Source organism: Myotis nattereri (genome assembly GCF_964212035.1).
Source record: "Myotis nattereri genome assembly, chromosome: 2".
NCBI lineage: Eukaryota > Metazoa > Chordata > Mammalia > Chiroptera > Vespertilionidae > Myotis > Myotis nattereri.
In genome coordinates this window covers 25,929,825-25,940,755 of record NC_138076.1, presented here as the reverse complement: position 1 = coordinate 25,940,755, position 10,931 = coordinate 25,929,825, and the positions used below count along the sequence as shown (strand labels likewise).

General features: G+C 45.4%; 1 protein-coding gene across 1 annotated transcript in view; it reads right to left on the bottom strand.

Moving 5' to 3' along the window:
- GPAT4 (glycerol-3-phosphate acyltransferase 4) overlaps positions 1–7,092 on the bottom strand; it is a 38,540-nt gene extending 31,448 nt beyond the window's left edge. The window contains exon 1 of the mRNA XM_081084794.1: positions 7,027–7,092. The gene's annotated coding sequence lies outside the window, so the exon portion shown is untranslated. The remainder of the gene's footprint in view (positions 1–7,026) is intronic.
- Between the last annotated feature and the right edge of the window lie 3,839 nt (positions 7,093–10,931).

Below are 10,931 nucleotides of genomic sequence, written 5' to 3'. Positions count from 1 at the left end.
TTTTCCCCTTGCCTAGAAAAGCTTAACTTGAGTTGGAACTGGGTAATAAATAACATGGTACCAAGTTCGTCCGAAAGCAACGTAAGTCTTCAAAGCTGGGAGAACAAAAAAAAAAGGACAAACGATATAGAATATTTTGATATTTGGGGGCCATCAGTTTAAAAAAGAACAAATTGACTTGCTGGAGCTCTAAGACCCTAGACCAGGGGTGGGCAAACTTTTTGACTCGAGGGCCACAATGGGTTCTTAAACTGGACCAGAGGGCCGGAACAAAAGCATGGATGGAGTGTTTGTGTGAACTAATATAAATTCAAAGTAAACATCATTACATAAAAGGGTACGGTCTTTTTTTTCAATAGTTTTATTCATTTCAAATGGGCCGGATCCGGCCCGCGGGCCGTAGTTTGCCCACGGCTGCCCTAGACATTTCATTACGAAGCCTGAACACTGCTCTAACAGCTCAATTTCAAAATTGGTGTTTTACATTTGAGTATTGTTTATGTAACTGGAAACAACTTCCTGGTCTTTTCTTTAAAAACCTATTTTCCTGGCCTGCCTGAGTAGCTCAGTGGTTGAGCATTGACCTATGATTCAGGAGGTCATGGCTCGATTCCAGGTCAGGGCACATGCCTGGGTTGAGGGCTCAATGCCCAGTAAGGGGCGTGCAGGAGGCAGTCGATCAATGATGCTCTCTCATCACTGATGTTTCTCTCTCTCTCCCCCTTCCTCTTTGAAATCAATAAAAAAATATTTTTAAAAAAACACACCCCAATTTTTCTGGTTTATTTCACTCAGCTTTATTATTCTGAGAATCTTTCATGTGTTAATAGTTCATTCCTTTTCATTGCTGAGCTGTATTCTATTGTATGGATATATCACAATATTTATCCATTCACCTACTGATGGACAGCTGGGTTTTCCCAGCTCGGAGCTGTTACAGATAAAGCTGCTATCGACAAGGCTTTGCATAGACAGATGCCTTCACTTCTCTAGGGAAAATCCGAAGTAGTGGAAAGACTGAGACGAAGGTATGTTTAGCTTTTTATGAAACTGCCAAACCTCATTCTGAACTGGTGGTGCCATTCTGCATTCTCACCAGCAGTGTATGAAAACACCACATCTTCACCAACACTTGACATAATCGGTATTTTAATTTTACACATACTAGTGGATGTGAGGTGGTATCTGAAAGTTTTAATTTGTATTTCTCTAATGACTAATGCTATTGAGCATCTTTTCATGTGCTAATTTGCCACCTGTATGTATGTCTTCTCTGATGAAATGTTCAAATCTTTTGCCCATTTTTTATTAGGTTATTTTATTATTGAATTTGTTACAGGCCATTTTTTGGAAGTCAAGCTTTTCCTCCCCAATGACTAAACAGTCTCATTTAAAATGGGAAAGCATTACTACTGAACTGTACTTAAGAATGGTTAAGATGGTTTTAAAAAAATGAGGAAATTAATCCCACAGACAACAACAACAACAAAAAAAGGATGAGAAAGCATTTTTCTCAAAGGCACAAAACTTACGAAACAGATTTCTTTGTTCAACTCACCACAAACTCGAAACAATCCTAACTGTTCAAAGAAAAATCACTAGAACATGAAAGAAAAAAACAAAAAACCAATGACCACAACCACAAACTCTACATTAACCTCAGAACCGAATGTTACTAAGCAACATAAAACACTCCAACTTTATGCTCACCGGCAGTGACCCTGTGCTGCACAGTACAGCAGCCACCCGCACATGACTCCTGCGCCTGAAACGTGGCTGGGCCAAACGAAATGTTCCATAAAGTACACACTGGATTTTTTTTTTTTAAATATATTTTATTGATTTTTTACAGAGAGGAAGGGAGAGAGATAGAGAGTTAGAAACATCGATGAGAGAGAAACATCGATCAGCTGCCTCCTGCACATCTCCCACTGGGGAGGTGCCCGCAACCCAGGTACATGCCCTTGACCGGAATCGAACCTGGGACCTTTCAGTCCGCAAGCCAACGCTCTATCCACTGAGCCAAACCGGTTTTGGCCACACTGGATTTTAATGACTTAGGATGAAAACAATGAAGACCTCATTAATAACGTATATGATGGTCACATGTTTAAGTGATAGTCTATAATTTGGGCTAAATAAAATATATTCTTAAAATTATTTTCACCTGTTCCTTTTACATTATTTTAGTTTATTGTTAATCCTCACCCAAGGATTTTTTTTCCATTGATTTTTTTAGAGAGAGTGGAAGAGGGGGAGGAAGAGAGAGAGAGAGACATACATCGATTGGTTGCCGCCTGCAAGTGCCCAAATAGGACCAGGGATTGACTCTGCAACCCAGGTACATGCCCTTGACCAGGAATAGAACCTATGGCCCTTCAGTGCACAGGCCAACACTTGAATCACTAAGCCACAACAGCCAGAGCAGTCTTTTTACCTTTTTTAAAAAATATATATATTTTATTGATTTTTTACAGAGAGGAAAGGAGAGGGATAGAGAGCTAGAAACATGGATGAGAGAGAAACATCAATCAGCTGCCTCCCTCACACCCCCCACCGGGGATGTGCCCACCACCAAGGCACATGCCCTGACCAGAATCGAACCTGGGACCTCTCAGTCCGCGGGCCGACGCTCTATCCACTGAGCCAAACCGGTTAGGGCTCTTTTTACCTTTTTTAAGAGTGGGTATTGCCCGGGTTGCAGGCTCGATCCCTAGAAGGCTTATATTATATTTCTACTGGGTAGCAGTGATCAAGTACTTTTAAAGCAGACCCTGAAAATAATATATCTCTAACAGGTAAGAAAAAATATATATACATATAATACTCCCCCCCCCCCCGGTCCCCCAATTCCTCCAAGGTGTGAACAAAATGGTACAATACAAAGGGTTTACACCTGGAACTCAGGAGCTGTCTTAGGTTTGAGCTACAGCTCTGTTACTATCTGGTCTATTAGTTACTAGCTTCCCTGGATTTAAGTTTCCTCACTTTTTGTTTTTTAATTTAAAAAGTCAACTATAATATGCTCCTACTTTTCACAAAGTATTATTCTAGTATTGCAGATCTTGAGCTTATAGTTTAATGGGAAGTACACACAAAACACACAACTATCATACGAGACAAAATAAAGAGCCCCCCAAAAGGAGACAAGCCTCTGTGATTGTATGGCGTGTACATATGATATGTATGTAAGTGTTTTAAAGGTGAAAGAGCACCTTAATGGAGTTAGGAAAAACTCCAGGAACCTGTAACTTTCCTAACTCTACAATTCTGCACTCTTACAAAGCATTCATCATGCTATAGTAAACATCATTATGTAGATTACTTACTGCTCCATGGAATTGATGACACTTGGTCAAGCCCTCCCATAAGTAAGCATAATGATACATAAGATGTAAATGACATACCACAATGAGGCTCTGTTACTTGAAGAAACAATTCTGCAGTACAATTTAAGCTTAAACCTCTGGCTTGTATCTCCAGAAAGTAAGAGATTTTTTCAAATAAAAGGTAACCTTTTGTGATGTGCATACAGATGAGAGAAGGGGTTTATTCTTTAGCAGAAAACAGCAACTTAAGCTAAAATCCTGATTGACTAACCACAGCACTCTTTTTAACACCATAAACACAAACAATCACACAAAATACACAAGCTCCCTACCCCATGTCTTCAGGGGTGATGATTTACCAAGACACCAAGATGCTATATTATTTCAGTAGTACTTGCATAAACTGGATGTTAAAGAAAAGTAAAAAGATAGGAAAATTCCAGAACAAGTGGAATAGGGAAAGTAATACAGATAGTTAAACAGCAGTTTGCAGCCACCTAGTAAATGCTATCTTCCCTACACTTCAGCCTAAATGGTTTGCACTTCTCCCCAACCAGAGGGTAAATAGCTTAAGGTCCTGGTGTACTCTCCCTCCAGGGAGCAGGCCCCTGCCATTCTCTCCCCCATCTCCTCCCCATAACCTCTAAGGCGGCGGTTCTCAACCTGTGGGTCGCGACCCCTTTGGAGGTGGAACGACCCTTTCACAGGGGTCGCCTAAGGCCATCGGAAAACACATTTATAATTACATATTGTTTTTGTGATTAATCACTATGCTTTAATTATGTTCATTTTGTAACAATGAAAATACATCCTGCATAGCAGATATTTACATTACGATTCATAACAGCAGCAAAATTATAGTCATGAAGTAGCAACGAAAATAACTTTATGGTTGGGGGTCACCACAACATGAGGAACTGTATTAAAGGGTCGCTGCATTAGGAAGGTTGAGAACCACTGCTCTAAGGGATCCCATGAGACTTGCAACCAGGGGAGCAGCGAGCAGCAGCAGCTCACCCAGGCTGACCCCCTGACCCTGTCTCCAAGGCCCCCTTTCTCTGACTTCCCATGAGCCAAAGCAGCCGAGTCTAGTCTATCTTGTTGCTTCTTCTAGGCATTCCGTTTCGCTCTCCTAAGTATAGCTTTGCTGCGGTCAGTAAGTTCTTGCTTGCTTTTCTACAGTTTGTCTCTTGATTTAAATCTTTCCCTCACCATAGCTGGTTTGGCTCAGTGAATAGAGTGTCAGACTGAAGAGTCCCCAGGTTCGATTTCGGTCAAGGGCATATGCCCGGGTTGCAGGCTTGATCCCCAGTGTGGGGCATGCAGGAGGCAGCCAATCAATGATTCTCTCTCATCATTGATGTTTCCCTCTCTCTCTCCCTTCCTCTCTGAAATCAATATATGTATGTGTGTGTGTGTGTGTGTGTGTGTGTGTGTGTATTTAAAAAATCTTTCCCTCAAGAAGACAAGAAGTGAGGGCTCCGAGTCTCCCTGGTAACATCTTTGAACTGAGGGCTCTGCATCTCCCCAGTAACAGATACACATGATAACTATTGTTATTTAGGTTACAAACTCACAAAAGTCTGCCCTGAAATAAATTTATAAACAATTGTGCTACATTATATACACTGAACTCAAAGAACTCTATATACCTTGGAGACAGACTATGCCCATATTAAAAGAAAACTGCGGCACAAATACTGAACTTCCTGTCCTTTTTGAGATAGGAAATTTTAATAGCATAAAGTGTGCTAGGAAATATGTACACGATTCAAAAAACAACAACAAAAAACCCAACCCACAATTCATCCAGCCCAGGTTTCTTATCTGTTAATGGCAAGAAAGAATGTTTTTGGAAAGTGCTCTTCTCCCCGATATCAACAAGCAAAACCTCTGGGGTATATTCCCAATACTACTAAATAGTTGTGAATGTTACCTAATCTTTTAAAAGCTTGTTCTTATTATCAGTCTGCTATTCTAGTTCTAGGGTCACAATTTTCCCATGTGACTGAAAAGCTATGATTACTAGTAGACATTTGCCCCAAGTGTAGTTTAAGAACTAATTTGAGGCCTATCTCCTAGTTGTATTATACCTGAATTTGGTGGGAACGTTTTTCACATTTACCTGCCCAAACCCTTCAGTGTAAGGGTTTTCAGTTATAGCCCTTCCACACATTTCCCTTTCCTCAAGAGGATCTAGAGGCAAGCAGTGTGGTACAGTGGAAAGAGCGAGCCCGGAGTTGGGAGGTGTCTCCTCAGCTCCGTTCAGCCTCTTATTCCTGTAGATCTGGACAAGTCACTGAACCTCTCTGGACCTTGAGGGCTCATCAAAAATGGAAAGTTAGACAAGATGACCTGGAAGTTCTCATCCTGACCTGAAAGACTTGTTTTATCCTGCCCTCCAGCAACTTAATCATTTTTCATACCCTTTTCTAGTCCTTCTCCAGTGCTGGCTGTGTTTCTTATCTGAAGGACTTCTAATAGCAGACTGTCCCAATAAAAGTACATGATGACTATTTGACAGCAAGATTTTTATTCTGAATCTCAAGCTACTTTTGACATCAAGGATTCATCCCAAAGATACAAAGGAGGGGGAAATGGATGGGGACACGGATGGAACAGGCTTCGCCATACAGTGAGCTGTGGAGGCTGGATGATGGCTATCTGCTGATTTACTATTCTATTTACTTTTGTATGTCGGAAATCCTCCATCATATGAAGTTGAAAACGCAAAAAACACACACACACAAAAACAAAACATCACTGTCAAAGTGAGAAAAGAACACCGAACTGGAATGATCACAGGACTCTCTCCTGCACAGTCTTTGGCATAAGGATAATTGCTGCTCACACCATTTCCCTTGGGCTGAGATAGAATCTACAAGACTTGAAACTAAGGAAAGCTACTCCAAGTCCGGCCAAAATGAAGGAAAATGAACCAAAGAGGAAATTCTACAACTGATCCCAAGGTTATCAGTGAGAAGATCCATGGCAGGAGGGCATGGCAGGGAGAGGCAGGCTGTATGCCACAGAGTGGAACGCCCTTCCACGGAGCTATGCTGTGATGGTTCCCATGGTGCATTTTCCCTAACTTTCCAACTGCAAAAGTCAAACCCCATGCGAAACGGAAAGCGAGGAAATCAACAAGATCCCCTGGTGGGAGGATGCCTCGCAGCGCGTGAAAGCAACACGCAAAGGCAAGTGATTTCGGGGGTACAGAAAGGAAAAACGGGGCTCCCTTGGAGAACAAGAGAGAATAGACATCCCGGGAAGCCGAAGGACACAGGAAAGGAAACCATGGGCGAGGGCACTTCCTCGCGACGCCTGACACCCCCTGCAGCCTCCCGAGCTGCACCCCCAGGCGCGAGGGGATGGCGCGCTCGGGGAACCCCGGAATCGGGAGGACCTAGGAGTCCGTCGCGGGGACCGGGCGGAGCGGGGAGGGCGGGCCGCTCGGGGACCCGGCTCCCGGCGCAGGGGCGGCGGAAGGGGCGCGGACGGTTCCACTGCGGCCGCGGGGCGGAACGCTCCGACTGGCCGGGCCACCCCGGGCAGCCGCGATGGTGCCTCCTGCCGCCGGCGCGGCGCAGGGAGGGCGTCCCCGGCCCGCAGGCCCCTCGCCCCGAACCCCACGCTCGGTTGTCGGCTCCCCCGAGGCCACTGACCTTCAGGGAGGAGGCGGCTGGGTCGTACTCACCGACCGCGATGCTGCGCGGCTCCCCGGCCCTCCGGTGCCGGCCCCTCCCCCCTGGCCCGCCGCCGCGCCGAGCCGTGCGTCAGACGTGCGCGCGCCGCCTTTGTCTACGCCGCTCTGACGTGCCCCGCGCGTCCCCCCGCCCTCCCGCCGTCGGCTCCCACGCCCCTCACCCCAGCGCGCGCGCCGGGGCCGGATGGGGGAGGGAGGGAGGGGGCCCGGGGGAGGGGATCGCGGGGCGGGGCGGGGAGGTGGTGCCCCGTCACCCACCCCCGGTGGGCGCGCCCGGGAACCGCCGAGCCGCCCCTGGCGAGCGCGGGGCCTCGGTCCCAGGCGGGCGGGTGCTGCCGAGACTGGGACTGTGCCCCGAGGCCCCGGTCGCCGGCCCCTCGCCGAGGTCCGGCACCCCTCCCGACCCCCCCCCCCCCCGCATTCCCGCTCTGATAAGAGGCGCGCTTCCTAAACGGGGTCTCCTCAGAGCCCGAATCCTGACCGCTCCCCCTCGGCCTCGTAGCATCCGTTCTGGGGAGGGTGGTGTGAGTCCTGATGAGGGAGCGGAGGCGGGGGTCGCCCAGGGCCGCGTCCTCTTGGGGACGTGGTGAGTGTGCAGTGAGGCGCATGCGGTTCTGGAGGTGAAGAGCTGCGCTCGCGGCCGGGCACTCACGAAAGGTGAGCTGCCGCCGCATCACCCCTGTCTCCCCTGCCTTCCGAGTGCAGCCAAGGGGTGCAGGGCTGGCATGCGGGGTCCCGCCCGCTGCACCCTGCCCAGCGCACCCTACGTGCGGAGCTCATCTCGCTGCCAGAGGCTAGCTAGCCGGTGCCTGCTGGAGTTTGCACGTGAATTTCTCACCGTCTCTTCAGACTTCAAATGCCTAGCTCAAGCTTAGCATCTCCCCTGAAATAGGTCCTCCTTCAAAGGCGTTTTTTGCTTCCAATACCAAGCCCGCCCTCGTTTGTTCCACGTCCTGTTTTTCCGAGCTAAATAATCAGATAATAAATCTTGATGGTAAAGTCCACATTCTGAGACCTCAAAATCTGACTTTAAGAATGACTCAGCACCAAAACACTGGGTCACGCATCCCCACACTATATGTCACGACACCTATCATAAACGCAATGTATCCATTTAGCACACATCCATTGAGCCCTCACTATATGGGCAATTTTTTATTTTTTTATTGTCTAAAGTTTTTTTTAATATATTTTATTGATTTTTTACAGAGAGGAAGGGAGAGGGATAGAGAGCCAGAAACATCGATGAGAGAGAAACATGGATCAGCTGCCTTCTGCACGCCCCCCACTGGGGATGTGCCTGCAACCAAGGTACATGCCCTTGACCGGAATCGATGACCGGAATCGAACCCGGGACCCTTGCGTCCGCAGGCCTACGCTCTATCCACTGAGCCAAACCGGTTCTGACTATTGTCTAAAGTTTTACGTATGTCTCCTTTTTCCCCAATGGAACTCCCTACGCCGCAGCCATTCCCGCCCGGGGCAAGCCCCTACCGCCCTATGTGGGCAGTTTTTGCCAGAGTCTCAATGATACAGTTGACTAATGAATGCATGGCCATGTCTAATCTTCAACTAGGTGAAGAAGGAACTGGACATCGTACATTTTTGTGTTCCTCCCCAATGCTAGGGAGAGGGGTTTTAAGCGGCCACTATCTTAAATGCTCTTTAGGTTCTTACGTCTGTTGTGTGTTTTTTTCCTGCCCCAGAACCAGTCAAAACTTACACGCAGTCCATCATCTGCTCTCTCCTGTCTGTTCATGTTTACATTTTTTTCACAACCTTTGCCATTGGTATAATTCTTTGTATATAATAATTTTGAAACTTAAAAATATTTCTCACATATTAGAGACCGAACAAAAACAGTGTTGATTGACTCTTTGCCCAAACAAATAGTGGACTTCGTTATTGGGTACACACATACACACAGAGTCTGCAAACATTCACGGGCACATTCCCTAAACTTTGTCAGCACAGGAAGACTATCAAACTTCCCTCTGAAGAGAAAACCAAGAACTGGCTTAATACAGTTCCCTTAGGCTTCACAGTTTTGTTTGCAAAGGTCAATGATCTGGGCAGATCTCTGGCATATTCATTTTTAGAAATGAATAATACAAATGGGAAAGATAAATGAGCAAGTAATGCTTGAAAACTAGACACAAAGCAGATTTATCTATAGAGAAGGCCCACTGCCTATATCATGACCAGGTTTATGTCCTCCATTAAATTCCTTGTCACTGTGAATTTGGACTATCTAGAATTCAGCCGTGGGCAAACTACAGCCCGCGGGCCGGATCCGGCCCGTTTGAAATGAATAAAACTATTGAAAAAAAAGACCGTACCCTTTTATGTAATGATGTTTACTTTGAATTTATATTAGTTCATACAAACACTCCATCCATGCTTTTGTTCCGGCCCTCCGGTCCAGTTTAAGAACCCATTGTGGCCCTCGAGTCAAAAAGTTTGCCCACCCCTGATTCTAGGTTATTTTTGAATGTATTTTCATATTCTACAAAAAGCTGTGTGAATAATTTTTTAAAGCCTGATGTAAGATAGTCCATTCAAAGAAGGGGACCAGCCCTGGCCCATGTGGCTCAGTTGGTTAGAGTGTCGTCCTATGCACTGAAGGGTCATGGGTTTGATTCCCCGTCAGGGCACATACCACAGGTTGAGGGTTTGCAAAGGCCACTGGTGTTTCTCTCTCTCCTCAATGTTTTTCTTCTCTCTCTCTCTCTCTCTCTCTCTCTCTCTCTCTCTCTCTCCTCTCTCTAATGAAAAACACATCCTCAGGTGAGGGTTAAAAAATAATAATTAAAAAAATTAAATCCTATAAAAAGAAAAGAAGAGGATCATAGTGTTAAGGTCTCAGTGAGAGGTTTAACAACACCACCCCCATCCTAACTTTGAGCTCTTTTCCCAAAATGTGCCTCTACAATCATTGTGTTTGCTGTGTATATGGCATATAGTACTATTAAGCTGGGAAGATACTCCTTTGAAAAGATACTCTTTCCCGTAGTACAGTATTACCATAAGTATGCTGTATAACTTCTTTCCCTTCCACAGACACCACTGACGTGTGCAAAGCCTTTGACATTCATTAAGAAGCAAATTCACAATTGCTTACTACAGAACCAGCAACATCAATACTCATTTCCAAACACAAAGAAAACAAAAAGGCCCAAATTTACCAAAGGCATGTTATTTTTTAAACTTTTAATTGTGGTAAAGTATATACAAAATTTACCATCTTGCCAGACCAGTTTGGCTCAGTGGATAGAGCATCAGCCTGCGGACTGAAGGGTCCCAGGTTCGATTCCGGTCAAGGGCATGTACCTTGGTTGCGGGCATATCCCCAGTAGGAGGTGTGCAGGAGGCGGCTGGTCGATGTTTCTCTCTCATCGATGTTTCTGACTCTCTGTCCCTCTCCCTTCCTCTCTGTAAAAAATCAATAAAATACATTTTAAAAAAAATTTACCATCTTAACCATTTCTAGGTGTACAATTCAGTAATGTTAAGTATATTCACATTGTTGTGCAACCAGTCTCTGGACATTTTTTATCTTGAAAAGTGAAAACTTTCCATTGTCCCTCCCCTAGCCCCAAGAAACCACCATTCTACTTTCTGTTTCTATGAGTTCGGCTACTATAGCCTCATACTCATAGTCATATCTTATATAAGTGAAATAATGCAATATTTGTCTTTTTGTGACTGGCTTATTTTACTTAGCATAATGTCCTCCAGGCCCATCCCATGTTGTAGCATGTGTCAGAATTCCCTTCCTTTTAAGGCTGAATAGTATTCCATTTTATGCATACACCCCATTTTCTTTACCCATTCATCCTTGATGGGCATTTGAGTTGCTTCTGCCTTTTGGCTATTGTGAATAATGCCACTATTAA